General features: G+C 39.0%; 1 long non-coding RNA gene across 8 annotated transcripts; it reads right to left on the bottom strand.

The window, feature by feature from the left end:
- Positions 1 to 26,230, bottom strand: LOC124742266. 8 transcript variants are annotated; one of them, XR_007010241.1, is made up of 4 exons: positions 25,801 to 26,184; positions 20,560 to 20,699; positions 1,788 to 1,943; positions 1 to 61 (listed from the first exon to the last, which is right to left on the bottom strand). It is a non-coding gene; the product is annotated as an uncharacterized LOC124742266 (long non-coding RNA). The 8 variants fall into 8 exon arrangements; XR_007010240.1 differs by lacking the exon at positions 25,801 to 26,184 and adding an exon at positions 25,520 to 25,611; XR_007010238.1 differs by lacking the exon at positions 25,801 to 26,184 and adding an exon at positions 25,134 to 25,407.

The raw sequence follows: 26,230 nt of genomic DNA, 5'->3' as shown, positions 1-26,230 counted from the left end.
AAACAGAATATGCAGTCTTCAGAATTTCTACAGTCTTGCTGTGGTCTGCCTTCCCAAACCCCTGAAATGAAGCAGTCCTTGGGTATTTTAAAACTAAAGTACAATTAAACAGTGTGCTACATATCACAATAATAATTAAACACTAAAACGAGAACTCTTAACTACAACTACATCATAAGTAAACAATGTGCTTGTACGTACACTAAAACTGCATCTAATACAGAGCACATGAAACCGTAAAGCAATCTGAAATTTTCTACACCACACATCACAACACAAAAGCAGCAGAAAAAGGGAGTGTGTAAAGACCTTCAGAACTGATGTGCAAGATGCAGCATCAGAATTAATTTTTCTATTGATGGGTCTGGCATTGTACACAACACTGAAACACAAGCAGCAGTAACCGTGCAAAAAAATTAAACACGTACCCACAATCTGCAACTGTATTAACTGTGTTAAATGAAACAGGTAGGTCACAAAATGTGTGAAACACAGTCTGAAAAGTATAAAATAGGTGCAAGGGGTACAGAGGAATCATTTGGTCTGCTCCAAGTGCAAGGAATTGTTGATTTGAGTAATTATGACAACTGTCCTGACAACTGGAAAAAGTCTTGTAAAAACACCAGGCTCACCACAATTCATGTGCTGCCGTAACTATACTCAATCAAAAGATACAGAAGCTGGTAATAATAATAATAATAATAATAATAATAATAATAATAATAATAATAATGTCATAAAATTATGGGACAGTAGATCCTCTCTCTCTCTCTCTCTCTCTCTCTCTCTCTCGCTACATATACAACTCTCTCTCGCTAAATATACAAGTGGAAGCAAGGATTGTGGCCTCAAAAGTAATCTGAAAGGTGTAAGAAAAAATCCTGAATCAGATTGAACAGCACAGTTGGTATCAGCATTGTCCACGAAGGCAAGGTTTCAGGATGTAGTCCTGGCCCGGCACATAGTTTTAATTTGTCAGGACGTTTCATAATCATGGCTGCTACCCAGAACAACAGTAGCCATTTCAACCATAACACTTGTCCACAACACCACACCCAAATTATTGTACACGGTTGTAAGAAGCATGATGATGATTTACAGGTATTAACATCTGGTGACATTTACTTCTGACCATCTAACAAGGTATTCTATAATTTGTGCCATGTAACCAAAGCAGAAACTGCTTTCCCATGGAGGAGCTTGGCGTATAACATTCTTAAAAGCTTTAAAAATACTTGAATTATAGGGCACACAACGTATGAACAGAAACTTCACTGTTCTTAAAATACCTTTTGTTAACTGTGGTCTGCAGCTTATACGAATTGTAGAAATGACATCATGTAACACTTCAAGCTGTTGATAATTTTTTTTTACGATGCAACCAGTTTTGGTCAAAGACCATTTTTGAGCACCTGTTGTTCCCACAGCATAGAAACAGGAAAAATTCAGGCAAAAAGGATATTTCAAAATTGTAGTAACAATACATACAATGCTTGTGGATATTTAATTTATATTTCTGACATTGTATTCTTTTGATATATATAGTTTTTGCTGGTAATCAAATTCTGTAAGTGTTGCTTGTATTGTTACTATAATTTTCAAACATTCTTTTCATCCCAAATTTTCCCGTATCCGCGATGTATATACAACAGGTGCCTGAAAATGGTCTTCAACTGAAACCATTATGGTCTTCAACTGAAACCAGTCACACAGTAAAAAATTAAGTTGAATAACAGCTCAAGATGACACATACTGTCATTTCTACAACTCACTGCTTTTGGTACTACCTGTGAGTAGCTGTACACTTTGATGACCTTGGCACTGGGGTCGTGCTGTATTCTGCCACCACCAGTGCACTCGGTATCAACGCCGAGGCCTTTCACCCTGTCCATCGTCTCATCGTAGACGTCCGAATGGAAACCAACTCACTTGTATCCTCGCACCTAGTAACAGGAACCATAGTCAAACTTTGAACAAAATGTATCAAGAGTACTAAGCAAGAAGAAAACACAAAAGTAGCAACGTGAGTGGAAATTGTGGCATCAAAAATAATCTGAAAACATAACTTAAAGGAGCTGTTGTTATATCCACTATCTATAGGAAACACACACAGGAGCTTCTGTTTTTTTTTTTCTTTTTTTTTTTCCCCATACCTACTGCAAATGCAAATGAAAGCTTTTGTATATTCGGACATGTGTTCTCTCGGAAAACACTGAACATAACGTAAATCATCTAGCTGACAAGGTAGTTGGCAACATCAGCACATGGCTTTTGGAGAACGGATTAATACTTCACTGCCAACAACTGAACTCTTGTAAAATAGAAATAGTATTGTCCTGAGCTGGTCGAACAGACATTTTAAATTCTTAAGACTGAAGATAGATGAAAAGCTCTCTCAGAAGTATCATGTTCAACACCTTAAGCAGAAAATGAACACTTCTGTCTTCACTATACACTATGTCTTGGACACAAACACAAAAGCTTGTTTACTTTTGCTCTGTTATCTCATATGGTGTTATAGTTTGGGGCAATTCTGTGCACTTGGCAAGAATATTCTCATCCCTGAAAAATGCAGTCAGCAAGCTCTGCAGTGTCAGCTTGTGAACATTCAGGGTTGCCGCAAGTTTCCCCAAGTGACGTTCCCCGATTTCCAGCAAGTTTTAGCATTTTTCCCTGACAAATTTCAAGGTCTCAAGGGCAAGTAAAGACAAGTTCAAAAAAAAAAAAAAAAAAAAAATTGTAAGGACTTCTGTATTTCTTCCCCTCATGAGCAAAAATCTTAGTACTAATTTCAGCATCTTTTGTAATGAACAGTTTTTAGATGGAGAAAGAAAGACAATGGTATATAATATTCCATTAAGACCACTGATGTTATTTTATTTCAATAAAACTAAACATATTTGGTGACACAAATACGCATTTCCTTGGAGTCACAAGACAGATTTAAAATACCTACACTGATTTCAGAAATAACCTCAGAAAAAGTAGGCCTATTGAAAGAAGTATATAAGGCAGGCCAAAATATACAGGTACATAGCATACAAACCGCCTGTGACTGCCACAAGTTGTTCTTCCTATCGCTCATACTTTCTAATATACAGGGTGTACATTACATCTGGGAACACTTTCAATTATTTATTGCACAAGAACCAAACATAGCACAGATATCACACACATGTCATTTTGAAGAGAAACCCTGAAAGTTCTTTTTCATGTATACCACCACAGCATACTTTGGTGATTTGCCGATAGCACCAGTCATAAATATGGCAAGTTCAGGTGCGGAGCGAACTTTCTGTGTGTTGGAGTTCGACAAAAAAAAGTGTGTGCTACAGCTGTTCAATGGATGTTTAGAACAAAGTACGGTAAGAAACCACCAACAAGGAAGGCACAACAAATTTATTATGACGGGTTGCTTGTGCCCAGCACAGAGAACCAGACATCCCAGTGTGAGTGAAGTGAATTTGGATTGCATACGAGAGACATTCATAAGGAGTCCAAAGAAATTGGTGCGTCGTGCATCCCATGAACTCGAAATGGCTCCACTGACTGTGGCAAGTCATGCGACAGAAGTTGTCTATGAAACCATTCAAATTGGAGCTAGGGTAGAAGGTCAATAACGACAACAAAGACAAGTGTTTTGAGTTTTGTTCACAGTTGCAACAATTGAATAAGGACGGGGATGGAATTTTGATCGCTTAAGTTTTAGCAATGAAGCCACTTTTGACACTAATGGGAAAGTGTACAGGCATAATTGTCGAATCTGGGGTACAAAGCATCCACACGAATGCATTGAATTTGGGTGTGATTCGCTAAATGTAAATGTTTTTTTGTGCTTTGTCGTGTCGAAAACTGTACGGGCCATTCTTCTTCGCCAAGAGCATTGTCACTGGATATTCCTACTCGGATATGTTGCAGTAATCGCTGATGCCTCAGATGCAATTGGGCTCTCCGTTCATCTTTTAGCAGGATGGGGCTCCACCCCATTTTCATCGTGAAGTTTGTGGGTACCTGAATACGGAGCTGCCGCATCGATGAACTGGCCGTGCTACAGAAGGGAACAGCTGTTTCATGAAATGGCCTCCCTGATCACCAGATCTCACTCCGTGTGACTTTTTTTCTGTGGGGACACATTAAAGATCCGGTGTATGTATGGTCTCTACCACGTGATGTAGCGGAGCTCCGGGAGAGAATACGAGAAACAAATATCACAATTGACAATGCCATGCTGGGACAGGTATGACACGAATTCGATTACTGTATTGATGTCTGCCGGGTCACTCATGTTTCGCGTACTGAATGTCCGTAAAAAAAAAAAAAGATATGTACTTCCCGTATAAATTATTTTCTAAGCCCCAAAATGTACTAGAATAAATAAAATGTTTATAAAACAATGTACCGCACAATGTACTTGCAGTGAGAAAGTCACAATTCCTGAACTCCATCGCCCGTGGCCTCTGGCCTGCCGAGGAGCACCACAGTCCTGAGTCCTCGGATAAATCACGAAAACCCACTGCATTATACCACACACAAACAGAGCCGGCCTGGGAGCAGATCGGCGAGATTAGATCCGATGGGCAGGGCTTGCACATTATTGGGAAACGATGGGCTTCAAATCGGCAGCCCCAATCCGTTAGAGAGACCCACAGAAATGGCCTGTGGTTTTGGCCCATCATGGAAGTCCATTCATGTGGCCAGCTTTACACAAGTCACTGACATTATGTTGACGAAATGAGATGGTGGTGATAAATCCATCAATTTGTGCAAATACTCTGAGAATTAATGCTAATGAAGATAGGTAGCAACTCACCGTAAAGATGATCGCTGAACCATGGACAGACACGTAGAAAAGACAATCACACTCTCACAACTAAATTTTCGGCCATAGCCTTTCTTAGAAAATAAAACACACACACACACACACACACACACACACACACACACACACACACACACATTCACACAATCACTCAGACACAACTCGTGCACATATGACCGTTGTCTCCAGCCACTGGGTCAACAATCTCCAAGAATCATATCAAAACAAACCACCCCTCACGCCTCCCATCGGCAGCTACTAGGCTAGTGGCAAGAAGTGGTGGCAGCACTGACTGCAAGCTGAGGGGAGTGGTAGGAAGTGGAGAAGCAGTAAGAATGAGGGAGTAGGGAAGCGGTGCATGTATTAAGCTGCATCCAGCCAGCGACGATGCAGGAAATCCCAGTAAACAAACTGTTTCATCTACTGAGACAAAAAACAAGATTTCTCCAGGTTTTTTTTCCAAATTTCCCAGCAGGGCAGAAAAAAAGAGTGATACACGTAAGTATTCAAATCCACACACAAAGGTTACGTTGTGGTATGCTACAATTCTGCACAAGAGACCCTCACAATACATGAGAACTTCTCTATGCAACATGTAATTTATCCTAATTTCTCTTAATTTCATATTTTATTAATTCTGTAATTTTTTGTTTATAAATTTTATATTCAGCTTTCTGTAAACTAGGTACCACCTCATCCCACGAGCTTTGGCTCAAAGTCTCAAGATACGCAATAAAAAAAAATAGATGTCAATCCCAAAACCTCACACGCCAATATAATGATCTGCATGCAATCATTCTGTTGATAATGGCACATTAAATTTGGAAAAAAAAACTGATGCCCTTGATAATTCAAAGCTGTCATTTAAAGTCACAATTGTATGTATTATAGAACACTGTACAGGAAAAATGGAGTTGTAAATGTAGCTGTGTTTTAGTGAAAACGACGTTTTTTCAAATGATGGAGAACCAATGGAATACTTGTTGGCAACATCTGCTCTATACCATAAACCAGCACAGTACGGCACTTTATGAAGTTTAGTCAAAGGCCTGTTTTGTGAGATAATTTCTTTCTGGAAGTTAAATGCATTGCTTCCGTCACCAAAGCAGGCGTAAAAAAAAAAAAAAAAATTTGCATTCAGCCCCCTCACATCATTACATCATCAGTGCAAACCAGACGATATTTCTCGTGTAAATCTACACGGCTATCTGGCAGTTCACACTTAAGGATACAGGGCATTTTTCCAGCTCAATATTATATTTCTTTCAGGCACTGTTTATAATGTATATGTTTTAAGATTTTTGTTGATATCAGGTAATAGAGCACACTTTCTAAACAAATTAGAAGTATTTTGAATATTTTTGAACCTGCTTAGAGTTATTTAAAAAAAGTAACAAGGAAATTCTTCCTCAAACTGAGGTACCATTTAATCCAATGTTATACATTTGAAGGAGACCAAATTTTTACCAGACATGCATGACATGGCTGAGATACTAGACCTATTTAATTCCACCTATTATGTATATTACAAGGATAAAAAAGTATCATATCTTACATTTTAATATTTATAATTTTTTCCAAATAAAAATGTTATTTTTTCTATGATTTAGCTGATTCTGCAATAAAGCTTAGGTCTACTACATAAGTATGGACTACCAAAAGTTACAGAAAAAATTAGAGCAATGCTTTATAAACTTTAGGAAATATTTGTACCTGAATTCTGAAGAAAACAACTAGCGGGAAATTGCGAATGAACATATGAGTCCAATTAAACTGTGCCTCAGAACATTCCTGAAGCATAGTCTACATCCTGCAGCCTTTCTTCATCTTCAAGCTTCCTCTTGGCATTCCTTTTAGCACTTCTTGCTTCTTTGGTAACTTGAAGAGCGAATCTTTCAGCTTCATGCACCCGTTGTCTGTCACACAGAAGAAATTGATCTTTCATATTAGAGCCACATTTTATGCCTAAATTTCTCAGGACTTCCTACCTTCCTATCACTCCGTCATTGAAACATAGCACACCATCTAGTACACCAACTTTTAATGTATTTAGTCCTACAAAAACATTCTTGAGTAATCTTTCCCGTATGGAATGGTTGAAACTTTCATTTGTATTCTGAGTGCCCCCATGAAGACATTTACCGTATTTACTCGAATCTGAGCCGCACTTATTTTCCAGTTTTTGTAATCCAAAAACCAGCCTGCGGCTTAGAATCGAGTGCAAAGTAAGCGGAAGTTCTGGAAAATGTTGGTAGGTGCCGCCACAACTAACTTCTGCTGTCGAATATATGTAGCACTACACAGGCATGCTTTGCAGGCACAAAGATAAATACTGGCGCCAAACCCTCTGCATGAGTGCATTTAAAAAAAAAAAAAGGGGGGGGGGGGGGGGGTGGCAGACAAGTTTTTCCTCCGTCTCGAGTTTCGACCACTGCATTTTCATACATTATCCAACGAAGTAAATACAAATTCCGTATTGTGCACCTTTGAATGTAGCAGCATTCCAATGCACTACGAAAATCCGACTGGCAAGACTGTTTGGGATGTTTGTCAATATGGCCAACTCTACGTTCTGAATTTTTTCCTAACTGTGAGAAGAGATGGTTCCTTATAGGAACTTTTATGAATTGTGAATAGCATGCAGTATTCTCTTCACATAAGAATAATTAGAATATAAACATTTTGCCATGTATTCTTTCATGTTTGCTGCTAACTCATTTAAATCCTGTCTGCCTAATAAACTACGAAACTAGAGTGAGACAACAGCAAACGCGGAAAAATATAGATATCATCCCATGTTTATATTTGTATTATTCTTATGCCTAATAGTGATACAGTCAGAAATGAAGCACGGCAATTGACTAGATTTTTAAATCTAAGATGACTAATTTCAGTGCAGAATGTAATGTACTAAAGAGGTGCCTGCAAAGATTTTCAAACGGAGAAAAATTTTCGTTAAACTCCCGTTCAGAATATCTTCTATCATACGCTGTCTATTATTTGGTTCTTGTTGATCATTCTCAAAGAAAGCAGGAGTGTAGGTAACAGCAAATAGCAGTCTCTTGCCATTGTTTCGCTAACGAAGTACGCGAAAGAGGAAGGGTACCCGTATAATACGGACGGAGCGCCTGACGCATAGCAATGGCTACCTGGTAAAGCTTAACTACTGAGCTTACGACTCGAACCAAACTACTGTAGCTGTATCGTCATTCATTTGACCTAAATTGTGTCTCATATTACAAGGGACCAAGTTTGTTTCGATTTGGAGGTGCGGCCTAAAACTTTTCTCTCCCCTTGAATTTCAAGTCTCAAATTTCAGGTGCGGCTTAGATTCGGGAAAATTTTTTTTCCTGGATTTCGAGTCTCATTTTTCAGGTGCGTCTTAGATTCGAGTAAATGTGGTACTAAGCAAAACGGGGTCCACTCAGATCTCTAAAAATTGGTTTTATTTCATTCATAACAGGCTCAAGAAGATAATGCTTATGATATTTTGATAGTATATTTGACCACTTTCCTTTGCTTTTTGGTAACCACACCTAAGAATCTGCTCCTTTAGGGCAAAGTCCATGAACAGTGTGGTCATCTGTGGACAACTTATGAAAGTAGGTGGCCCATACAGCTTTCCTCATTGCTGTATCATCATTCAGAGGTGCATTTTGTCTAACGGCCAGTCCTTAATACCTCTGAAGGAGGTCTATTTCAGTTTCTGTCAATCTGTCTCAGCCAGACAGAGATTTTCAATCAGATAGCAATTTTCCTTTCATTTCTCTTCTTAGCTTCCTCAATCTAGCACCCATCCTCTTTTGCACATGTCCACAACACTCCAGTTTTGTTACGAAGCTATCACCATAAACATTGAACTCATTAATTTTATTGAAAGCTTTAGAGTACCCATCACCTAGGTACTTTGTATATCTAACGTTATAAACGGGCACTGACCTCTGAAATAATTTTAGAGCTCCATCACACTCCATACCTCTACTGTAACCATCATAATTATTATAACACTGATGTTCAATATGTCCTTCAGTGTTACTATGTCAGATGTGGCAATAATTAGATATGCACTCAACATCAACAACTTTTCCATTCTCCACAGAAGTAGCACTTAAAACACCATTCAAGGAACGATGTCCTCGATGTTGCCATGTCCCATCAAGTGCAACAGCAATGTCCCTTGTTTCACTAATATTAACAGTTTTTTCTGCTGCACATTTCATAGATGCTTTAGACACAACCGTCAAGGCACCTAAAAGTATTCTTATGTACTTGCTGAACCTACTGGGAGGAGGAAGGTCAATCAAATGACAAAACGTTTGTGCAGCCTTTTTTTCCTTTTCCTATTGCACGCATTGCGTACACTAACCTCAAATTCACATCATATGAATTATGCACAATGTTCAAAGTCATTTTCGAGGTAGATTTATTGCAGGATCTACACAGACCAACTAATTTTGACGCTAAACCCTTCCTGCTACTTTGTTGTTCAGTTATTTCCAGACAGCCTACACCATCACATTGTTTACATTTTTCCACTTCCTTTATCAAAGAAGATAAGATACCCACACCAACAACAACAAATCCACTACAAACAGCGTCATTTTTAACACAAAAATTTGAATCACCAGGAGGCGTGCCATGTGCGACTTTCTTCACTGAAGAACTGACACATAGGTTACTTTCAACAGTGTGGCTTGTTTTGTTTGTGAACTGGTTACCACAGAATTTCCTTTCATTGAATTTCTTGATGTGTGGCACACTAAAAAATATGTATTTTCACAAATATATGTAGCGCTTGGGAAACAAACGTTTATTAACATGTGAACAAACTGCTTCAGAACACAAAAGTAAATACTTGCAAAGATAATCATTTACAGATGCTAGAAACCTGCACTGTTACCAACATATGCAATGTATCATACACATAATCGCTGGAAACAGAAAGAAAGTGCACAGTTCTTTTCAAAATAATACTGGTTTCTGTAACAGAAATAAAGGGGGCATGGCAGTATACAAGGTGTGAATGTAAAGTAATGACACTGATGTGAAAAAAAATGTTGCTTACAGTTTTAGTCAATTTTCGTGTTGTCTCCTTCAAAGTTCCCTTCTGATTGCACACACTTTTTTTAGCACTTCTGCCATTGATGGTAACATTTCTGGAACTCATCTTCTGTAATATCCTCCAAGACCTTCGTCACAGCTTTTGGGACATCTTGTGTTGTTTGAAAATGGTGTCCTTGACCGCCATTTTGATTCTTGGACAGAGAAAAAAGTTGCACGGAGCAATATTTGGTGAATAAGGTGGCTCTGGCAGTACCGAAATTTGTTTTGAGGTAAAAAATTACTGTACTGACAGAGCAGTACGGGATGGTGCATTATCGTGATGCAGAATCCAATTATCAGCAATGTTATTATTAGCCAAACCGTTCCTTGATTGATGTGCAGTTCTCCTGCAATCATTTTCATGGATAACCTTCTATCAGATTTTATGAGTTCATGCACCCTGGCCAAGTTGACATCCGTCCGTGAGGTTGACAGTCGTCCACTGCAGTCTTCATCTTCAACATTTGTTCTGCCTTCACTAAACATTTTATGCCAATCAAAAACTTGAGCTTTTGACATAACCTCCTCTCCAAAAGCCTTCTTAAGCTTACCGTAAGTTGTCATCGCGTTTTCACTCAATTTGACGCAAAAAGAAATGGCATACTGTTGCGCAATATTATGCAGTTCCATTTCCGTGATGAGAGACACTAACACGTGTTAACTTATTACAGCACAACTAATGACTGAGCAGTTGCTTCAACATGCCGCTTGAACTAGAAGCGGCTTATAGACCAAGGTCACAGATATTGTGCCTACGCAAGCCTGCAGGGGTGCCACATCTTGCAAAGAAAATCAGTCTCATTACTTTATTGTCGCACCTCGTACATGACCGTAACTTTAAAATTTGGTATGTATCGGTCATTTTTCATTTCAAACCCTACAGTGTATATATCAATGTAATCAGGAAAGACTATAGAATTTAATAAAGTCATTTAAAAAATTTTGATTTTTCCACCATTTATAAGTATCCTGTATCCTAAGTGTTCGGCAGAGGATTCATCGAAAAGCCTTCAGACTATTTCTGTAACATTCCACTCTCCAACAGCTTCTGTGGGAGCTCTGATTTCTCTTACTTTATCACGATAATAATTTCTCCTTATGTAGGTGGCTGCCCACAAAATATTTTGCCATTCAGAGGAAATTTCCTGAAAACATCTCATCATAACAAAAAACACCTTTGTTTTAATGACTGTCACCCCAACTTGTATATCATGTCAGGGTATATGCGGACAAGGAAAAAAAATTCCCAGATTTCTCAGTCAAAAATACACTTTCCCCCAAGTGAAAACATACTTTTTCCCTGTTAACTGACGGTATATTTTCTCTTGGAACTGTATAACTTATAAGTCCTTTGATTATGGTTTTATACATGGGCGTAGAATTTCCTGGCGCTTTAAGAAAAAAAAACACGCATTTTGGAAAGATCTTTGATGTGCAGCAACATGTATGCTGCATATTTTTGTATTAGGAAAGTATAATCTCGAATTCCACCAAACACCGCATGTTACTTTCCAAAGCATTGAAATTGAGATTGGGATGCGCTTTTGTAAGTTAGTCATAGCTCATTTCATGCGATTTCGCCAGCCGATCACAGCAGGTATTCAGAGCTTAGGACACGTGATGTAGTCAACCAACAGCAACATCACTGTTAAGTAGCGCGAACACACAAACAGAAAAAGTTAATGGCTCAAATTAATGTAAATAGTGTTGCTAAACGAAACGCAAAGCCTTCACATATAATATTGGTCTATCAGATTAATACGCTGCAAGAGAAGCTAAGCTTTCTCATAAAATGTTGGTCTTTTATGCGCGTATAACAATTTAAGATGTATCACACAAAGGTGCCAGTAAAATTTTTAATAACGACATAAATGTCTGATCTTCCAGGCTCAAAATTCATCTAAATGGCTCATCATCAAAGAGTTGATTTTTAAATGAGAGTCAAACACTTTGTGATTTAAGAAATTCATCGTACATTATCTCACATAGTTCTGGTGTAACTGCTAGAATGGTACTTTGATGGTAACGATTTTCAACACACCATTCGAAATATTTTCCCACAACCTGTTAGAAATAGGTTCGTTTCTGCAGTTGCCACAGAGCGCCAGATGACAGGCGTCACCGCGCAAGCGCAGCTACGATGTCGTAGGGAGCCCGCATGTTTGTACGTGTGAAACATTAAAAGATCTTACATTATGTAAGAAACAAGACATCAGAGGATACTCCAAGAGAATCGGAATTTCGTGACCCATACTAAAATGTTCACATTTAATGTGCAAATTTGTATGTCCAGAATCCCACGACCTGTTATTAAGCTTTTCTATGTGGTTTTTGGGATGTAAATTTTCTTGGAGTACCAGTACTGTCCTGTCTCATGTTTGGTTCTTTATTATGGCGTAATGCCAAATGTGCTAGAAGTTGAAAATGTGCACTTGAAATGCAGCAAACACAGTGTGTGGAATTAAACACTTTGTCTCAAATATATTGTCTGCCTTAGTGGAAAAGATTAATGAAAGAAAATTTCTTTGGCAAACCAACAAAAATAACTTCATTGTTCTAAAAGGCAATTAACGCTTGACTGTCAGAAAGATGGAAATAAAATAAAATCTGCAACTAATAACACAGTTTAGCCTTCCATTATTATGTGAATGTATTTTAATTCACTTGATAGCTCCCGGCCACAGAAATCTGTTTTGTCTTCATTTGATGTGGGAGCAGTAAATGAAGAGGAAACAGCAAAAACACTAAATGTAAAAATGGGTCACGTGTAGACTACCCACTTCCCAACTGTAATTCAGACTGTTCTGCGCATCAGTCCCGGATCTAGGGGGAAAAAGGGACAGGTATACACTCGCACACACACACACACACACACACACACATATCCATCCACACATATACAGACACAAGCAGACATATTTAAAGACCTATTTTGTGGGGGTGTTGTGAGGGTGACATGGTATTAGAAGGTGGAAAGTGTAACATGAGGTTGAAATGAAAATGAAAGATAAAAATACACTCCTGGAAATTGAAAAAAGAACACATTGACACCGGTGTGTCAGACCCACCATACTTGCTCCGGACACTGCGAGAGGGCTGTACAAGCAATGATCACACGCACGGCACAGCGGACACACCAGGAACTGCGGTGTTGGCCGTCGAATGGCGCTAGCTGCGCAGCATTTGTGCACCGCCGCCATCAGTGTCAGCCAGTTTGCCGTGGCATACGGAGCTCCATCGCAGTCTTTAACACTGGTAGCATGCCGCGACAGCGTGGACCTGAACCGTATGTGCAGTTGACGGACTTTGAGCGAGGGCGTATAGTGGGCATGCGGGAGGCCGGGTGGACGTACCGCCGAATTGCTCAACACGTGGGGCGTGAGGTCTCCACAGTACATCGATGTTGTCGCCAGTGGTCGGCGGAAGGTGCACGTGCCCGTCGACCTGGGACCGGACCGCAGCGACGCACGGATGCACGCCAAGACCGTAGGATCCCACGCAGTGCCGTAGGGGACCGCACCGCCACTTCCCAGCAAATTAGGGACACTGTTGCTCCTGGGGTATCGGCGATGACCATTCGCAACCGTCTCCATGAAGCTGGGCTACGGTCCCGCACACCGTTAGGCCGTCTTCCGCTCACGCCCCAACATCGTGCAGCCCGCCTCCAGTGGTGTCGCGACAGGCGTGAATGGAGGGACGAATGGAGACGTGTCGTCTTCAGTGATGAGAGTCGCTTCTGCCTTGGTGCCAATGATGGTCGTATGCATGTTTGGCGCTGTGCAGGTGAGTGCCACAATCAGGACTGCATACGACCGAGGCACACAGGGCCAACACCTGGCATCATGGTGTGGGGAGCGATCTCCTACACTGGCCGTACACCACTGGTGATCATCGAGGGGACACTGAATAGTGCACGGTACATCCAAACCGTCATCGAACCCATCGTTCTACCATTCCTAGACCGGCAAGGGAACTTGCTGTTCCAACAGGACAATGCACGTCCGCATGTGTCCCGTGCCACCCAACGTGCTCTAGAAGGTGTAAGTCAACTACCCTGGCCAGCAAGATCTCCGGATCTGTCCCCCATTGAGCATGTTTGGGACTGGATGAAGCGTCGTCTCACGCGGTCTGCACGTCCAGCACGAACGCTGGTCCAACTGAGGCGCCAGGTGGAAATGACATGGCAAGCCGTTCCACAGGACTACATCCAGCATCTCTATGATCGTCTCCATGGGAGAATAGCAGCCTGCATTGCTGCGAAAGGTGGATATACACTGTACTAGTGCCGACATTGTGCATGCTCTGTTTCCTGTGTCTATGTGCCTGTGGTTCTGTCAGTGTGATCATGTGATGTATCTGACCCCAGGAATGTGTCAATAAAGTTTCCCCTTCCTGGGACAATGAATTCACGGTGTTCTTATTTCAATTTCCAGGAGTGTATATGGGGAGAGATAAAGGTGAACTAGAAAGCAACTGGAGATCTGGTATGAAAAAAGGCGAAAAAGTGTTGGTTAAGTTGATCCTGTGGTGAACTTGGGTTGGTAGACAGCGATGTGCATCAAGGTTAGGTGGTTGTGTTGCCGCTAAAACACGTTAAAGGATGGAGAAATTCGGGAAAATTTCGAAAAAACGTGTAATATGTCTGCTTGTGTCTGTATATGTGTGGATGGATATGTGTGTGTGTGCGCGTGAGTGTATACCCGTCCTTTTTTCCCCCTAGGGTAAGTCTTGCCGCTCCCGGGATTGGAATGACTCCTTACCCTCTCCCTTAAAACCCACATCCTTTCGTCTTTCCCTGTTTCCTGATGAAGCAACAGTTTGTTGCGAAAGCTTGAATTTTGTGTGTATGTTTGTGTGTCTGTCGACCTGCCAGCACTTTCATTTGGTAAGTCACATCATCTTTGTTTTTTATATATGTATATATATATAATTTCCTAAAATATGTTCATTTTGTAGTGCACGTCTTTCTGAAGGGTCTGATGCATGCAACATGTGTGTTTGAGGAAATGTAAGACATGTCATAAGTGTGCCAAAGTGCAGTGTCTCGTCTCCTCACACAGCATTCTCCTATCGCACGTCACTGTACTTCGCTCTGTGGAATTGAAATGTGTATATTTTGTAATGGATGCCATCAAACCACATTCAGGACAGTGGAAATTAAAATGTCCTGTGGTGCCTCTCCTGTTTACAGTTGGCCGGTTTGACATTCTGTCCCTCTTTTTTTTAAAAAAAGAACTCTTCAGAAAATGTGCACTCTTTGTTCCCTATCAGCTAACAACTTGCTGCTTTGTGTGACATAAAATTAAATATAGGATATATAAACCCAGTAAAGACATGAGACAAGCAGGACAATACATGTTTCTTCAATCCTTAGCTCCTAGAATTTTTTACCCTCTAATCTTGGTACAGCTTTACATGGAGTGCTTTCCTTCTGTGAAAGAATCTATTACCTCATCAAAGTTCGTCAAACATTTTGCTACACGAAAAGTCGAAATGTCGTTGTCTAATACTGAAAAAGCTGTTAATACAAATAGGACCCAAGACTGGTGTTGTTTCCCGATCTGATTACACCTATTTTGTCACTGTCTGCTAGATAAAACAAAATAGGCCTTTCTAATACTACAACAATTGTAATACACACAAAATAAATGAGACTGTTTTGGCACAAACGGTCTGTTTTGTAAGGACAGAAAATAATTCACAAAGTACCAATATCAAATGCCTATTAGGCCAACTAGAAGCAAAAAGCTTTACGTTAGGAAATAGTTTCACACTTCATTCATACACTCCAGTTCCTCAAGCACGAGATCGAAAAGTAGTAGTATGAAATTTTTATACGAACTTGGAATCGTCATATTGTTCCATAATTTGTGTGATGCCCCCATTTCTTCTCCTTCATCATTCTAACAAACAGTCTTGTTATCGCTAATTCTGTAACTATTCCTGCCAATGCCAAAGCTTATTTGCAGGTTAACTTCATTAACTCTACCAGAATCACCGGTTTAGCTATCCCGTGATTATTCTCCGGTTAGGCGTTGTTACATGGTCGTACAACACATTTTCCGTGCTTCTTCCAGAACAGAACTTAAAGTAGCTGCTAGCTGGGGACTGTACAACTCTTAACTAGTATAGCGATCTGCCCAAAAATTTTTTGTCAAAATTTCATTTTCTTGTATACACCGCGAAGGTAATACGTAATCATTCTTACGTGTTATTCGTTTATTTCCACTCCTGTAGTCTGAATCTATGGATTCCGCTAGTAATTACAACAACGCTCATCATTCGCAAACACAATCAACCACACAATCAGACAGCGGTTGGTATTCATCCGTTCAGCCTTACTTCGCTCAGCTCTGTCAGATTCCACTGACAGAGGAAACATGTACACTACGCACGCATTCACAAATCAACTTACGATTCATTCAAAATCAACTTAGAATGTGTTAAAAATGTTCAAAAACCGACAGGGATGAGTTTCAAAGTAATATGAATAATCGATAAACTAACGAACTAACGTGCGCTGGATGCGAGTCGCTTTGTGAAACAAGGTTCCCTCCCCCCCCCCCCCTCAAGAATATGAATTTGCCCCCCCCCCTAGATTTGGACCTCCTGCGCATGTATAAATCTGGCAGCTTGGGCGCTCCAGTAAAATTTTTCCCGGTAGCATCTAGCTGCTTGCTGCGACTGCTTACACAGCCAACAATTTCTGTAGCCAGAAGCGGGAGAAGGTACTACTCAAGTGTGCATGCGCATGATCGAGCTCGTAACTGCTAAAATGAATTTAATGTAAACAGTTGTGACGTCACGCTCAGCGGAGGCAATTTGCTGTTACGAAGCATTGCACAGTCTTCCTAAAGCCTTTGACACATTTTACTGTTGGCAGACACTTGTATGAGCACTGTTTTGTTGCTGTATATGGTGCATTTCCCTTGAAATTTAAGTTTTATTTTCGTTTTTTTTCTTGTTCATGTTTTATTGCTGCAGTTTTTTTTTTTTTTTTTTTTTTTTTTTAGAGAAACAATTATGACAAGCTTATACTTAGAAACACTTTAAAAACAAATCTTTTGAATTTTTTCATTCTTTGGTCTGCAAATCTTTGTTAATGGACCAGATATAAATCTGAAAATTACACATTTAATAGACCTTTATGATATCAAACTTCTGTATAAATTTCAACCTTGAGATTCCATGGACAAAAAAAATTTCAAATATGAGTCACAAATATGTTTCTTACTGTTTGCAATATCTGGGCTGATGGAAACAGTGTATAAATTACATAATTTAAAAATATCTAGGATAACTCTTTAAAAAATGAGACAATTCATTACATTATCCCGTTCTCAACTTGTTTGTTTTTGCTACATTGTTTATTGAACAACAGAGATATTTCTTCACTCATGTTGGGCACAGAGTTAAATGTTCGCCTAGTCACAGTCATAAATTCCAGGGGAGAAGACAACTCCTTTAATGCATTTTTAACGGGCCTCTCGTGTTGATCCTTTTCAAATTTTTTAAATGGGGTTCTTGGTGCTGGTAAAATGTAACATCCACATCTTGGTTTTGACGAGCAATGTTACCAACTTTGGCAATCCACCACTGTTCGTCATAGACACAAGCCACTATGTCCTTACTTTGAAGTGTCAGTGGTACAAGTTTTCCATAGTGATGACATTCACTATCAGAGGATGTTGATGTGAACTTACAGTTGAGCAAGTTGTATGACTGAGGTATAAAACAATGAAAAGATCGGGTGCCTTTAATCTTCTGACAAGTTTTGAATCTTTCCTCCAAGACATTGGCATAGAGTTCTCATATTTCCTCACATTTAATGAAACATACGTAATCCCTTTTTACCTATTCTTTACAGAATTTGAACATTTCTTGACGTGTCCAGATTTGGTTCTCATAGGTCCGTTGCAGACTAGCTTTTGTGACAGCTCGCTTTGTTGTACCCTTTATGCCATCACACTCATTCTTCCCAGGACATGATGCAAAAAAGTGCTATTCTGCACCGAGCCAACAGTCTTTTTTTCTTTGAGAAAGGAGATATTAATATTTGTTTGCTTTTATATTGGCCTGCAGCACCATCAGAGAAGTTCATCAGTTTGTTTATGGAACTGTCGTGCTATTTTACGTAGTTTGTTAACTGCAGGTGAAAAGCATGCACTGCTGTAGCTTTGTGCTCAAAGTAATCATTTGCAACACAAAAACTATAACTCTAGTCTATCTGGATCTTTATAACAGAACACAAATGGACAAACTGTGGCCTGTTTGTTTACCCAGTGGCGCCCTTGTATTTCACTTGAACAACAAAGGAATAGTTTTCAGAAAAGTCAGCAAGAACTATACATTCATCAACTGCCAAGGTTTGCTTTTGCCCTTCAGAAATTTATCCTGACTTTGGCAATTAAATGACACACTATTGAGTTTTCAAGGTTAGTAACCAACACTTAGAAAAACTATTCTCGTTATTTTGAGACTCCATTGTTCAACTGCACACTTCAAGGGCTCATTATTAACTAAGTGTGAGTGAACAGATGTTGGTGGAAGGGGGATGACAATACACAGATTTGTACAGGCTTGTCTACATCTACATGGATACTCTGCAAATCACATTTAAGTGCCTAGCAGAGGGTTCAACGAACCACCTTCGCAGTTCTCTATTATTCCAATCTCGTATAGAGCGCAGAAAGAAGGAACACCTATATCTTTCCATTCGAGCTCTGATTTCCCTTATTCTATTGTGGTGATCGTTTCTCCCTATGTAGGTCAGTGTCAACAAAATATTTTCACATTCAGAGGAGAAAGTTGGTGATTGGAATTTTATGAGAAGATTCTGTTGCAACAAAAAATGCCTTCCTTTTAATGATGTCCAGCCCAAATCCATTATCATTTCTGTGACACTCTCTCTCATATTTCGCAATAATACAAAATGTGCTGCCCTTCTTTGAACTTTTTCAATGTACTTCTGTCAGTCCTATGTGGCAAGGATCCCACACCGCGCAACAGAATTCTAAAAGAGGACGGACAAGCATAGTGTAGGCAATCTCCTTAGTACTGCCAATAAATTGCAGTCTTTGGTTAGCCTTCCCCACAATATTTTCTGTTTGTTACTTCCAATTTAAGTTTGATATCATGAAGATCCATTAAGTGTGTAATTTTCAGACTTTTATCTGCTCTCCTTACAAAGATATTGTAGGTCAAAGAATGAAAAAATTCAAAAAATCAATTTTTTAAAATAGTGTACATTTTGTGTAAGCTTCTCACTATAAGAAGTAGTTATACTGTATAGTGTAATAGCACAATAAATATTAAGGCTGAGAAATTACTCTTACTTTGGAAAAATACAATTAGGATTGATAAAAAATCTACTCACCAAGTGGCAGCAGAACTCGCACATAAAAGACGGAAGAGGGGTGAAGGAAGAGAACTGGAGAGGTCTAGGAAAATTGGTAGATATCGGGAAAGTCACCCAGAACAGCGGGTCAGAGGAGACTTACCGTAAGTAATGTCTTTCCTTCTCATCCCGTACGGTAAGTCTCCTCTGACCCGCGGTTCTGGGTGACTTAACCAATATCTACCCCTTTTCCTAGACCTCTCCAGTCTTTCTCCTTCACTCGATTACTTCCCCTTCCACCCTTCTGCCTGAAGAAGGAGCCACTGGCTCCAAAAGCTTGCCAATTACAGCTGTCTTTTATGTATGTGTTCTGCCGCTGCTTGATGAGTAGAATTTTTATCTATCCAATTAAATAGTTTAAAGAATACGCTTTTTTAGCTTGCAATCAACAAGTTTGAGCCATTAAAAGTAGGGCCTATATTAAGGAATACATTCAGCATGGTTATCATGGTTTTTAATTTATAGTCCAGTTAATGATTCTTCAACTCAGTACTGAATAATTTGCCTGTAAAAGCAAAAAATAGCCACTGTTTCTAAATGTTGAGAATAAAATTTTTTAAAAAATGTCTTTAAACCCATTAAACATTCGGGAATTCATCCAGCAAATATCAATTTTTTTCTGAAATGACCGAGCGACTAGTTAGTTTTTTCCCTGGCCCACTAGTCCTAGCTTACATAACAGAAATTTTGATTTTTATCAATACCAACCGTCTGCTTTCACCTATCACATAATCAAAATGCTGGACATAAATCACTCATCGAAATCAGCCACACACTGCAACGACAATTTTATCTATTCTCATAACGAAACAATCATAGGCTCCTCAACTTGCTTTTTAAAAATAATGCAGAAGCAATATAAATATGGAAAAAAATGACATACTGTTTTAGAGATAAGGGATCTAAAATTCTTTTATATATTTTTTGACATAATCTCACAAGCATTTCACAACGCTGTATCTAATTTTGACAAGCCAGCTAGCGCCTTTAGGGTAAAGGCACATACTGGTTTCCATTCTGCTCTCAACAACATTGAACACAACAGAAACTAATCTCTGTCTACCATCAGCTTCAGCATATGCCTTTCGTCTGAAGACTACCACTGACTGGTTGAAACTAATTACGGCATTGTGAAACGACCCATGTGTTTGTGTGGAAGTTTTGTGCATGGATATCACACACACCACATCATCAGTAGCATGCTACCAGTCAAAGGCAGTGTCAGTAGATCCAATCAAACCTTCGGAACTCGGCATTAGGGAAGCATCCGATTTAATCCATCTGCTTTGACCCATGACGTCATCCATATGACAGAAACGCCTACGTCCAGAGTATACAAAATGTCGTCAATATTGTCACTATGTACACATGCCAACAAACCTGCAGGAAAATAGAAACAGTGAAAGTAATCTTACTTCAATGATAAAATGAAACTACAGAACAACCGCGGGAAATAAGGGGTCTAGGGCAAGGACAACCTAATTTTAACAATACAAAACATCACATCACATCACCCCTAAAAAAAGTCTCAACCTACGACATAATGCTACAGCCACAAAGCCAGCAGGAATCATACAGTTCACTCGACCTATATAGCTCAAACCAAGCCCACAATACCAAAAAACCAACATCTGCAATAACGAAAATGGCACTTACGCAGTTTAGGGGGTACATGCGCTGATCATGAGAAAAATACCTATTTTTGAAGCAAACATATTTCTGAAGATATAAGCATATATATGCGCGGAATACCAAAAAAGTACTTATTTTCATATGGAGGTGGGGGAAAAAAAGATTAATTAACTGTCTGCTTTCACCAGCTTATTCATGTTGCTATGCCAATATGCTGCAGACACTTTAATATATTTCTTCACAGAGTTCTTTAGCCATAGGTAATGCTTACAGTTTCATACATCCTAACCATGATAGCTATTGTTGGCTTTGCATATTGTTGCATATGGTATATGTCCCTGTTGCTCACAGTTATGCATCTTGATCAGTGCGCCCAACAACCTATATTTTTCTGTTGAGGCTGTCCGTTTTGAAGTATCGTATATTACTGCGTGTGCCAAAATGGCGAGAAATTTTACAGATTTGAGCGACTTTGTAATGGAAGATTTATACCATGTTATGGAGAACACCCGAAGCTCAATACAATGGGCTAGGCAACAAGATCTTATGAAGAACGATATGGTGTGTGAAAATGGGTATTGTGTTGGATACAACGAGATGAAGCTGGAGAAAACTACAGGGAAAGATGGCGAAATTTGGAGCTGCTCCATTGGCAGGGACTGTAGAAAGAAATGTTCAATCAGGAAAATGTCATTTTTTGCTGGCAGTCATTTAGACATTTCTAAAATTTTGCAACTGTCTTACATGTGGGTTTTCGAACTCAATAGGCAAAAGTTTTTAATGAGGGAGCTCAAAATTGGCAGTGAGCACACTGTGGTCGATTGGTGCCAATTTTGTAGAGATATCTGCCATGAATATTTCTTAATTGAGCCAATAGTTTTGGGCGGCCCTGGCCATACTGTTGAAACAGACGAGAGCTGCTTCGTCAGCACCATCGAAGTCATAGGTGCGAGAGCAATGGGTCTTTGGTGGTTATGACGTTGAGACAAAGCAAAGCTTTATGGTTGCTGTGCCACAACGTGATGCTACCCATTTGCTGCCAATTTTGCAACAGTATGTTTTGCTACTGGAACCACAGCAGTTTCTGATTTGTGGCAACTTACAACACCATAGGTAACTTGGGCTACAATAATCTGGCTTTATTTTCTCGATCCCTTTACAAACGCAACCACAAATCACATGAAGTCAGTCTGGCAAAAAGCTAAAGAAAAAAATCCTATAAGGCCTTTCAGAACTCACCGTGCTATGCTGAATAACTACCTGGCGGAATTTCTCTGGCGTCAATGTTTTGGGAAAATCCATTCCACAATTTAGTTATTAATTCCACCTTTCTTGAAGAGAGAGAGAGAGGAAAAAAAAAAACTAAATTCCGTGCATACATATGCAATATGTCATTTTTGATACAAAAAAAAATTTTGAGACAGTTAACTGATTTTTTTTTTTTTTTTGCATCCAAATGAAAAATAAGTACTTTTTTGGTGAAGAGCGCGTCAGATATGACTGTAACACTCAAGTTTTGAAATAAAAAAATTTTTGGTATTCAGCGCATATATATGCTTATATCTTCAAAAATACGTGTTTCCTTCAAAAATAGGTACTTTTCTCGTGATCAGCGCATGTACTCCCTAGACTGCATAAGTGCCACGAAAAGCAGAATCAGATGTTTCCCTCGACCTATACAGCTGAAAGGAAGCCCAGATAGCAAGGAACCAATACAGCTGAAAGGAAGCCCAGATACCAAGGAACCAATAGCTACAACCCGAAGAGTGGAATCAGACATTTCCCTTGACCTATGTAGCTCAAATGCAGCTCTCAATACCTACCAGCAATAATAATAATAATAATAATAATAACGAAAACAATGTAAACTTCACACACCAACATAACTCAAAAAACAGCACAAAAAACAAAACCTTCAACAACTCGAAAACGCAAAAACTTGTATATACACCAGATCAATTAAAACCAACCAAAGTACGATAAATGTAAAACAGACAGAACATCAGAATTACTACAGATTAAAACAAAAATAAAAGTTTATTACCAACAAAAACATGCAACAAAATCACCTAGGTTGACCGCCGCTACCAGTACGCGCACACACACACACACACACACACACACACACACACGCACACACAAAACTAATCAAACCTAACAAAATGCCACACACATAAATAACCATCACTGAAAAATGAAGATTTCCAAATCCACATTGCAGCACTGGCTACCCAGACTCAAATAAACCCATGTTACCTTAGTGATAATGAACCCAATATCACATGTTAAACTCAACAAACACAAACCAATTCAAAAACACACACACAACACCATTATCTCATGGGTCAAAGGAGACAGGTGGAATAGAACACTTCCAATGGCCCCTTAACTTAGTTCCTACCTCACGCAGACAGACAGGATGTGAGGACAAGAATGAATAGTTCTGAAAAATAAGGTTAGTGTTTCACTTTTAAAAGTGTTAATCAGCAGTAGGGCCTCCTGGGATCTTGCTTCCTTGACTATCAGTAGTGACCAGCCATACTGTTTCTTTATAAAACAATTCCTTAATAACTTCATTGTTTAATATTTGGATTCTTGCACTGATGTCACCTCACGTGTAAGATTGTTCCCCCTATTGTTATCTAGACAACAAACTTCAACTCTAAGACATGATATCATGGTACATAAAAAGATTTTTACATGTTAGTCTGAGAACGTGGACAGTGACTAAGAAGGCATATCCTAAAATTGCACTTACTTTAAGTTTTCAAAATGTCACAACCCCTTTCTTCTGTCATTTATCACTCTTTAACCTCTGGCAACAATCTGTTAATATAAAAACTGCACTGTTTTTAGAGTTCATGTTAAACCACAGACCTCTCTATAACTGACTGGTTGGAGAAAGGCAAGACAAAGAACTGGTTATGAACTGTTGTGTCCAAATCAATCTTTGAAATGCCAACAACAGGATTAGTTAAAAATGTGATACCAAGCTTATGAACGACAACACCCTTAACGTGGTGGAGATATAAGACACAGAACTGATCAACTGCTCACATAACTAATAACACGAAAACATTAGCGAAATAAAATGCTAGAGACTAACAGGATCTCTGTGAGAAAAGGTAGTTTTGGGCCCATGATGTTCTTTCTATTAGTCCTTCAAATATATTAAAAACTTGAAAATACCAGACCACAATTCGAAAATGGAGCCTCACATAGGTACTTAAATGTATCTATGGAATGACCTACCTTAAATGTATCTGTGGAATGACCTACCAACCCAACCTATCCTAGATATATGTTTACATTAGTCTACAGATCAGCCTGTCAATGTAAATGAACACATATATACATCTTGTATGCCACAAGCATTCCCCCAGTCGAACACCATCTCCAGTAGGCCTAGACTCAAAGTACACCTAGCAAACAATACAGTCTAAGCTACCAGCCACAAAAAATAAACTTCATATTATGATCAAAACACACACTCAAAATATTTCACTGAAACAAACAAAATATCATAGATGCCATATGACATCACAGTTCATATAGGCTACCTATGGCTCATGTTGTTCACTGGACCCCAAACACGTTTATTTTTTCACACACAAGCATTTATTGCTTAGTCCAGTTTCTTGAATAAGTATCATGAGGCTATCATGGTTAAGTTTGTCAAATTAACTCCCAAAAACATCTTTTTGATAGCAATATTCTTGAATACTGGTTGTTTCTCAGATTCCACACCCCCTTCAGAATACCAGCTTGGTGCTTTCTGGGGTTTAGATATTAGCTACACAGTCATAGTTACGCTACCAAGACCTTACCAATGATTTACGCTACAATTAAAACAAAACTTATTCACAATTCCAATTACAATAGCTACACATTTCATGTACCGGTATTCGTAAATACAGATCTTTACATACTTGGTTTAGGTGAAATAATGCCAATGCGTCACAATTATTTCGATGTGAGCAATGAAACTTCACGTAAAACATGACTGCGATACAATGCGTAATAAAATAAATATACCGAGGTCTAGAAATAAGCATGATTACACATAAAAGGGATGATTAATACAGTTCAATATTAAAAAATCTGTATTCAACAAAACCGTAGTCCTACAGAACTGGAGGGGTGCGACGGTAATGGTTTTATTTTATCAGTGAAATTACATACCAGTACTGGATGTTACTAATGCTCCAAAACATCAGACAGTATATATAATAATGGTATGAGACAACGAAGGGGGATTATTTTAGGACGTATTTTCATCAATTTTGAGATGTTATGACTCGTAATAGCCCTGGAGACGTCTTTTACAACAATCGAATAATTTGTAGCAGTACACCGATAAAAATAACTGCTTGCAACTAGCAAGTAATCGCGCAACGCGCAACCAAACTTCGAACACACAAATAACTTCTTAACCCGATACGATTACATGACAATGGACACCGTACGCATACTCAAAATAACAAACCTGGATAAACACAGCACTGCATTTCGTACGCCTCCAAACAAACTGCTTTTCAGAGATTGTATTTTAATAAATGAAAACATACCGGAGCAGTGGATTTTAATAATACCGACAACCAAAGACAACAAAGCAACAGAACTACGCACTAGAACGAGCCAGTTTATTTGATTAATTTAAAATGTGAAGGAAAAAGCAGAGTTGTTATTTGCTGACATGAATCCATGGCTTTTTAGATTAAAGTACTGACTTCGAAAGTGGGGGCATTTGATGACAGAATTAAAAATCATTATTGACAAAGCCAATCCAATCCAATAGAGGCCGTAGATCTTACACTAATAACTAAACAAGAAATTTCCAGAAACTTACCTCCGCTTATAAAAATGTCCACAGTGTGCGTTAGAAAAATGTGTAGAAGAATGAAACTCAAGGAGAAAATACGAATTCCGTTGGAAGTAAAGGATACTCATTATAAATGTCACTATCTTTATAGTAAATTTTGCATATGATTTTTACGGCTTAATGCTTTGGTTGCTATTATTGGCTCATTGTAACACGAGAGTTTCTTATTTAAATTTGAACAAAACCATTAAACAGAGGCACATTTTCGAAGTGTTGTTTGACTGTTTTAGTCACTCAGTATAAAACACCTTCCTATACTCTTTACTAGTTTCAAAAAATGGTTCAAAAGGCTCTGAGCACTATGGGACTTAACTTCTGAGGTCATCAGTCCCCTAGAACTACTTAAACCTAACTAACCTAAGGACATCACACACACCCGTGCTCGAGGCAGGATTCG

This window comes from Schistocerca piceifrons, unplaced genomic scaffold (assembly GCF_021461385.2).
Source record: "Schistocerca piceifrons isolate TAMUIC-IGC-003096 unplaced genomic scaffold, iqSchPice1.1 HiC_scaffold_2281, whole genome shotgun sequence".
NCBI lineage: Eukaryota > Metazoa > Arthropoda > Insecta > Orthoptera > Acrididae > Schistocerca > Schistocerca piceifrons.
The sequence above is the reverse complement of the archived record's forward strand: the minus strand, read 5'-3'. Positions and strand labels throughout refer to the sequence as shown.